Source organism: Daktulosphaira vitifoliae, unplaced genomic scaffold, assembly GCF_025091365.1.
Source record: "Daktulosphaira vitifoliae isolate Bord-2020 unplaced genomic scaffold, ASM2509136v1 Scaffold_1, whole genome shotgun sequence".
In the NCBI taxonomy this organism is placed as follows: domain Eukaryota; kingdom Metazoa; phylum Arthropoda; class Insecta; order Hemiptera; family Phylloxeridae; genus Daktulosphaira; species Daktulosphaira vitifoliae.
In genome coordinates, this window is record NW_026099572.1 from 70,105,420 (window position 1) to 70,114,368 (window position 8,949).

Consider the following 8,949-nt stretch of genomic DNA (forward strand, 5'->3'; position numbering starts at 1 on the left):
TTTCAAATTATTTGTCAATTCCTAAAATAGTAATTAGAAAAATAGTAAGTTTTTTTTACGTCAGTAAACATTTCTATAATTTTCGTTTGTGAGGTTCATTAAAAGTTGGACACCACCCGAGAAATCATTCAAAATACGCCACTGATTATCCTGTTATTGATATGAAATATTCTCAGTATATGAAATAGATAATTTATTTCAATAAAACAAAATTACTTAATTTAATTAAATATTTTAGGGAGGACTTTTTATCAAGTCATGTATTATAATTCAAAAAACGAATTATCATTTTCAATAATTACTATAAAATAGATTTAAATACGTTTATTTCTAATAAAAATCGTTTTTTCCAATGTCAGAGCAAAATGCTCTCACGTCAACAATGGTGTTGAAAAATGATTCTGCAAATTAATCATAGCGACTAAGATGTTTTTCTCGGACATTAACCAGCATCTAGACTTGATATTACAGGAGATTCAAATAGACAATAATTGAGCTGTACACTTGTTTTCAAATTAGCCGTCCTCTTGTGTGCACGTTTATGTATTCAACTACCCCAAACCTCAGTTACAACCACAACTGCTCTTTAAATAAATGAAATGCTTCATTCCTTCTCTTCGTGTTAGTTTAATGTGTAGGTGCACGAGGGTTGGGCTTACAAAAAAATCACAGTGAGAAATTCGTGGGTTACTTCTAAAATAAAATGTTCCTAACTCGTTGTATAATTGTAAAGCGTGTGTTTTGACTCGTGACCTCTTACGCCATAAAAAAAACATAATGACAACGTTTGTAACTATTAATGAAATTACTCCGATATTTCGACCCTATGTGGTTTTTATTTTTACCTAATCCGATTAAGGGTAAATCGCATGTTCTCTTGTACATATAAGTTTCAATGTTTTTTTAAGTGTAGGGCAACACACGAAGTGCGTGTGTGTGTACAACCGTCAAATGTCTGCATACATGACGTTTGATTGCAATAATTTCTTTGGAAAATAATTCGTGTTGTTATTGATGGCATTTTTTTTACAATAACAACTATTATTTCTACCGTATTGATAATTATATTATTGGAAAACATTATTTTTTTTTCTTCAAATTACGTCTATTGGAGAATGCCGTTTACACTATAAAAAAACAGTTTACAAATCTCTCTAACAATCGTATTTTTAACTAGCCCATAGAATTCACTATTTAACACAACAGAAATGTTTTCAATTAGAAGATGGTTTCGGTGTTAATTAATTTACACTCTGACTACATATGTACGTCTAAAAACATAGAAATTAAATTGCCGATGGAAATTCGAATTGAAATCACTTAAAAGTTGGCTAGAAATTGTTCGGGTTTAATTACAAAAATGATAATTAATGCGTCAATAATCCGTTGGACATGCCAAGCGTCATGGGGAATCGCGTACGAACGGATTGGACAAGTGTTTGATATCAAATGAAAACATGCGTCTCGTAATTTTAAATAGCCAAAGGTGATTGGTATGCGTTTTAAATTTTTTAGAAACGAGTGGGTAACGTGGTGGTCGTTTGATCTGACCGATCTCCGTTCGGCATGTCCCCCGCACTCGGCGCAACGTTGCTGATTGATGTGCACACCAACCCGCCGGCCAAGTCACCGGAGTAATAACATTCCCGTGTGTTCGCTGAGATGGCGGCGCTTCGGTAGCGTCGTCTCCCAAGTTGTACACACACGGCAGGCAATGCCGCGCAATTGTGCGCGCGCGTCTGTTGTTGCGGCCGGTTGTTTATACTCTGCGATACAGGGCCACTGACCGGTGTCGCCAAACGACGCCGGCTCGTTGCTGGCAGCGTGTACAATATGTCAGGCGACCGACGGCCAATATTGATTTCCGACCCGACAACCGTTTACCCGCCAGCGTGTACATTTGTACCGTGTCGGTCATGTTACTCCGGCGGCCGTGGTTAATGAGCTCTCGTTTGTAATATTCACCAGTGCCGTCTTCACCGGTCTCGGAGTCGTCTAGCACACCGCAGTGTTGGCCAAGTTATTAGAAATGGACAGTATAAATCTTTTGTGTACGACGCGCGTGATCGGAATACGAATTCGAGAATTTTTCGGCGCTCCGGTCCACTCGATCACATTTTGGCTCCCCGTCCGAATGTTCGCGACAGTCTATTCCACTACAGTTTTACTATACATAACACAATGTGCTACGCATTTTACGCATTTTGTGCAATTCTGTATTTTTATAGCGCTTTTTATTATTGGTACCTCTCATTTAATTATATATGTCAATGCGTGTACATATAAGTTTTATGTTTGAAAACCAATTTGTGTATTCAATAGAATTTTAAACATTTAGTTGATTAATAAAAGTCCTTAAATGAAAACAAAGTACATATATTATCACATATCTTAATACTCTTGAACAATGGCGATGTAAGATTTAATATTCAATCTTAATGTCATTTACCACGGCATATTATTAAAGGAAAATTGCTCAGGGAATTAAAGGTTTTTTTTTTATAGAAAAATAACTATAGTGGGTATCGATTAAAATGGTTAAGTAGATTTTAGGAGTAAAAAGGTATATTCAATCAACTTCCGAAGAAAATAATATTTAATTATTTTGAAAGATACAAAATATTAAGTATAATTATAATGAATTAAATAACTGAAAATTCAAAATTTTAAAATTGTTTTCTGCGATAAAATGGATTCATTTATATATATTAATAGAGCATATTGAAAAAATATTAGTAGAATACACATTATTTAAAATACATAATGAAAAATAATCTAATTATTTTTAAATTATTTTTCATTATTGATCACTCAAGCAATCTGTATTGCTGGTTAGTGTTTTTATTAACTTACAACAATGTGCCTTACTGCCATTGATAATTATTACCTGCGAATATCGACGTCATTTCAAATTCCTTATACATATATATATCAACACAATAATTTGAAATTTGAAATGATTATATATAATAAACTAATAAAGTTATATTAATTCAAATGCCATTTACTATTACATTAAAACTCAAAAATCCATTAAAAATATGTTTTCTCCTTTAAAAAAAAAGTTGATACCCTTCCAAGACATGAGGAATGACCTTATTAAGTATTACATGGTTAATAATTCAAAAGTAATTTGTTAGTAAAAAAAAAAAACAATGATTATAATAATAGTATTTTTTCTTATAAAAAAAAAATTAGATTTTGAGATTGGTCACTTATATTAATTAAACAAAAAAATCATAAAACTAAAAATAATTTCTATAGTTACGTCAACAAACAGATAGTTAGATTAAAATATATAATTCAGTTTGCTCTCGAAATTCTACGATTAAGTTATTTTACGTTAATATACAGTAAAATTTTACATTTAAATAATTTGATACGATTACTTAAGTATATTAATATAAATAATATTTTGTTAAAATGCTTCGAAGTAACTTGCAAATCTTGATCAATAATTCGATAAAAGTTATTCAGTGGTCTATGGATATTGGTTACATAATACTACTCATAATTTGGATGTTGTACAAGTTATATGAATCGATCGTTTTAGATTTTTATCGAAACTTTTTAAAAGAAAACCCTAATTATGAATCAGTCAAAACTAATAATGAACTTGAATTTACAACAGCAAATATGATAAATACTGGACTTGGGTTTACAAATAGAATTTTGCTACCCAACGACAACAAAATTATTGTTGAAAACTCAACTGTAACACACAAAGTGGAGCCGTTAGAGAATATTCAATTTAATGCGGCTGCAGCTTACTTTGATAAAGAGATTAAAATTAAAGATGCTATTGAAGTATTCAATCTTCAGATAGATATAAAAAATCCTTCAAATTTAGTAGCTGATAATGAAGTTGATAGCAAGGCAGTTGAAACAAAATCTGCTTTAGATAATGATATGAAATCTCCTATTAAAACGGATGTTGTATTGACACTTGCTAGAGACGTGAGTAAATTTGACGTGTTCTCTGAACAAATTGCACCTAAAGGCACTAAAGTGTCTAGAAAACGTATTGATAAGCAGAAAAATGCAGTGTTGAATAAAAAATCTTCTCCCATAAATAAAGCCAACTATTTGTATGTTGGAGGTTTAAAATCCACTACAACAAATGAACAGATCACTGAAAAATTCTTTAAATTTGGTAATATATTGAATGTTGAAATTTTCGATAGCGCTTATCGTTATGGAAAAGAAAGTACACTGAAATGTGGTTTCGTGTGTTTTGAGCACAGTTTTCAGTAGATAAACTACTCTGTTATAAAGGTCTTACACATATGTTGAGTAATGACAATAAGGTATACCTGGACAGACATATAGAAAAATATGAACCTTATCCGAATTGTAAGTTGCTTAAAGCATAATTATGCTTATTAGTCGATATAATATTCATTAAATGGCTCTGAATTAATATTCCATGTATCTGTTCAAAACACATTCAAAATTATTTTATAATTTCTTTTTCAATATTCAAACGAATGAAAATTTTTATTGTTTAAATTCAATTCAAAAGGCATTAAATATTATACTCAATTATATTTCATATATTTAATTAAAAAAAACATATGTTATTTCATATAATTTTATTACATTGTAACAGTAAAAGTTATCTATAAATATTTTATCTGAGTTAATCAAAGTAAAATTACATACATTGGTATTCATTTATATAAATAGATTAAATTTTTAATTTATTTCTTTAGTTATTTAATCGTCAATATCAAATATAACTCTTTTTGCTTTAATTTGTTTGTAATTTTTGTGTTCTGTTCTTAATAAACTTTATTTAAACAATATTTGTTTATTATAAAATATTGAAAAACAATATAAAATAATGAAACAAAAAAAATATACCTAATGTAGAAGAACTTATGAGAAGATTGAGAATTGACTAATTTTATTTTCATTTTATTTCAAATATTCATTTAGATTGGCGAACCAGGCATTTTTTAAATTTTTGGTATTATTAAAATTTATAATAATATATTTCTATTATTTATTACAAATATATATACACATAGAGTTAACTTATAATTAATTTACCTTTGACAAACCGTCTTATTTTATTTATAAAGGGTACCTTTACGGTAAAATAAATAATTGTTCAAAACGATGTATTCTGTACCGTATTTAGGGGTGGTTAAGGGGGCAAATACCTATCCTATCCCTATTCTGAAATCACCACTCCTTCGTGGTAATGGATAAAGCTAAATGGTTCTCAAATTTTTTAGTAGATAGTCAAGTATAAAATCGGTTTAGTGGAAACGACAAACCAACCTTATTCAGTTTTAGTGGAAACAATAATCTCCCATGATATTAAATATCATGATAATCAATTATCACATTAAAAACAAATGTACAAAAGCAAATTTTTAACACAATGTAAAACTGGTATTGGAACACTTTGCAATGAGGCTGTTATTATTATTTTTTTTTCATTACTAATATTAATAGATAATTCAATTGTGAAGTTGTAAGCCTAAGATGTACAATGCTGTAAAACATTGCTCTTCCTACCATCGTCACAGCTTGTCCTCTTCAGTGAGGGGGGGATTGTGGCCATAAGATATGTTGGTATGCGCAGTCCTCTTCACGTATTCGAATTTGAGGGAATATTTTAACTAGATCAGGGGTAAACATAATTTTACGTGTACGGCACATAAGTANATAAACATAATTTTACGTGTACGGCACATAAGTAACAAATTAATTATATCAGTCTGCAGTTTTGGACTACTACCGTCAAAGACCACTCGTATTTTGGATAAATCTCCGTCTTGTTTTACCACTGCGTGATGTGGGATAAAATATTTGCCAGGTAACGTTGCGAGTTTCATGTGACCGAGCGACAAATATTCATTCTTAAATTTGCGGTTCGCATCGTATAAATCTGAAAATTTAGAAAGACGTTGTTCGAGATTATATAATCTTTTGAGAGCTAAAATACGAGATTCACCGAGATCGTGGTTGAGCGATGATGCGTTCATGTAAACGGTATTTTTATTGCACCACACAGAAATCTCGTCTTTGAAAGGTAACGCCACACAAAAACGACTCGATACATCACGTGTGGTAGTATGTGTAAACTAGTGAATACAGAGTTCATCTTCCGTTGTAGGAATTAGCGGGACAGAGGGTTATTCTATTGTCCAGAATTGACGCAACAAACTGTCAACAGATGGGCTAAAGTCACGGCAAGTGACTTCAATGGCTGAGGCGAAGTGTCAGTGAGCCAGACTGTACCTACTAATATCCATCCTAGGTAGGTGTCAAACGCGTAGGGTAGACTTTTCATATGTATGATATCCGCCTTTGGTCGTACAGTATGTGGAAAGACATTTCCACCCAACAACATATCAATAGTACCAAGTGTGTCGAAGTGGTGATCGCCGAACAACAAGTAGTGATATTGCTCACGTAATTTCTGTGATAAACGCGTGGTCGGCATGAGATGTGTTCTGTTTGATAAAATTATCAAGTCATTACAATTAAAGACTGGTTCTAATGCATAGCGTGGTATAAACGTGCATTTAGAACTGTTTTTTTTTTGGTATACATGGTTTTGTGCCAAGCTGATTATCTCGGAGAGACATTTATAACGCAGTAAGCCAAAACGTTGTAAAAAATCTGACGTAATCGCTGATATTTGGGACCCAATATCCATTAGGACACGCACACGCTGGTAAGAGCCGGTATTATCGCGAATTTGCACGACAGTAGTACCCAATACTACAGTACTTTATGCATATGAAGTACCTGAAAATTTCGGTGGCGTATCACCTGTTTGATCAACAGTTGACGAAGTAGATGGCGCAGGTTGATCCATGTGCAAAATAGTGTTGTGTTTTTTCTCGCACCTCTTACAAGCCGAGTTCAAAGCGCATGCCAATGCAACATGACCCGGTTTAAGACAAAAAAAACATAATTTGTGCGTAGAAACATGATCACGCCTTTTCTGACACAGGAATTTTTTGAAAGATATAGCACCGATAAACGGGGTGTGAACCCTTTTGCCATAAGAAAACCGAATTTTATTTTGAACAGTAGGCTCTAGATTATTAGATGCAACGGTGGTTTATGAATGTTTCGGCGACTGCGAATTTTTCTGTACCGAACGCGACACGACTAGATTAGAACCTTTAAGATTTTCCAAAATTTTATAACGTTGCTGAACAAACTTCAGCAAGTCATTCATAGTAGGAATAATCTATTGTGATATACTGTTTTCAAATAAGTGTCTTGTTGTGTTATCCAGTTCACGAGAAACAATATAGAAAAGCAAAAAACCAGACAGGTCATCAAGGTTTAAAATTTTGATTGCCTCAATATTTTCTTTGAAGACATTCAAAAAATTATCAATGATGAAAGTGACTCACTATTTATTGGCCGAAATACAAAAATTTTGACCAAGTGTGCTGTTGCTAACATTCTTTTTGTTTTCATACCTATCAGTAATTGCACTCCACGCTATATCATTATTGTTTCACAATAGATTCAAATGTATCACGGAAAGTAGTTCAATCTGTGATACTACCATCAAATTTTAAATTTATATTTGCATAAATGTTGTTATATAACGAATGAGAATTCGTTTTCTATAAACGCATTTACAATAGCCTGTTGATGTTCGCGAAACTGTTTTTCGAGAACACTTAATTGACGAACGCGTACTTCAAACTGTCAGACTAATGTTTAATGTCAGACTTAAACTAAATGGCGAATTTATGAATTTCAGTAATCGACTTAAGAAAACTATCCTGTAAAGTGCGTGCTCCAATGAGAGTCTTTTCTTCTAGATTTACTTTAAAATGCCTCGGGGCCATTATTAAGAAAAATAAATATCGACGCTCGTAGGACCAATGTTTGAACGCAGCAACCGGTGGTATTCACGCGGGTTCGTTAACGTTCGTGGTTTTATTTTGTCTTAAGTTTTTAGCTATATCGAGGATAATGAATAAGGTGAGTGTACTGTATGTTTGACTATAGAATGGATTTTACAAAATATAATTATAATAATTAAATGTATTATACGAGAAATATAAAATCTTATATACACCAATGTGTATACAAACCAATAATAAATTATACAAGTGAGTCTTAGAAAGATAAAAGAACAAGCATTATACTTATCTGCTAAATGAAACGGCTGATGATAATGTTGAATATAGAAAGGATCAATTGAAGTCGAATACAAATAGCTGACCAATGTATACAATATGCTGTCAACGGTATTGTGATGTATCTCAGAAAATATATATAGACCTAACGGCGATAAACTGAGCGCACAGGGTACGACAATCGCAAAGGTGATATTTTTTTTTACAGTAAAACGAATACAAAACTACTGGCTCGCAAATGCCATAGAGCTTATAGCAGAAGAGCGTTAAAATGGCGTCGACAATGCTGACATGGAAAGAAGACTGACAACAACTCGATGTAACACAACGATAACATGAACATTTTCTTGACAGCATATTCGATCGATGTGTATCCAACAATTATTAAAAGTTATAAAGGTTTTTAATTAAAATTAATTATTTCCAAAAGAAAAAGATCCCTTTAATCTTAATAAACCAATAGAATATGACACTAATTTCTAAAAAAAACTCTTTCATACAAGTTTTTGTATAAGAATTTATTTTATTTTTTTAAACTTGGCGAATTTTATACAAACATTTTTTAAAAATACCTTTTTCTATAACTCTGATGTCTGTTCACACTTTGAAAGTAAGTCCAGAGGTCAAATGTTTGAAATGAAGTATATTACACAATCATTAAATTTATATACAGAATTATCGGTTTATCTTAAATATATTTTTGAAAATCGAACTTTTGATATTTTTCAGTTACGTATATTTCTTCATTAATAAGCTATAAATGACTTTTTAGAATCATCTCTTTAAATTTATAGGGGTGTCATTTTTATATCTCCATATGACA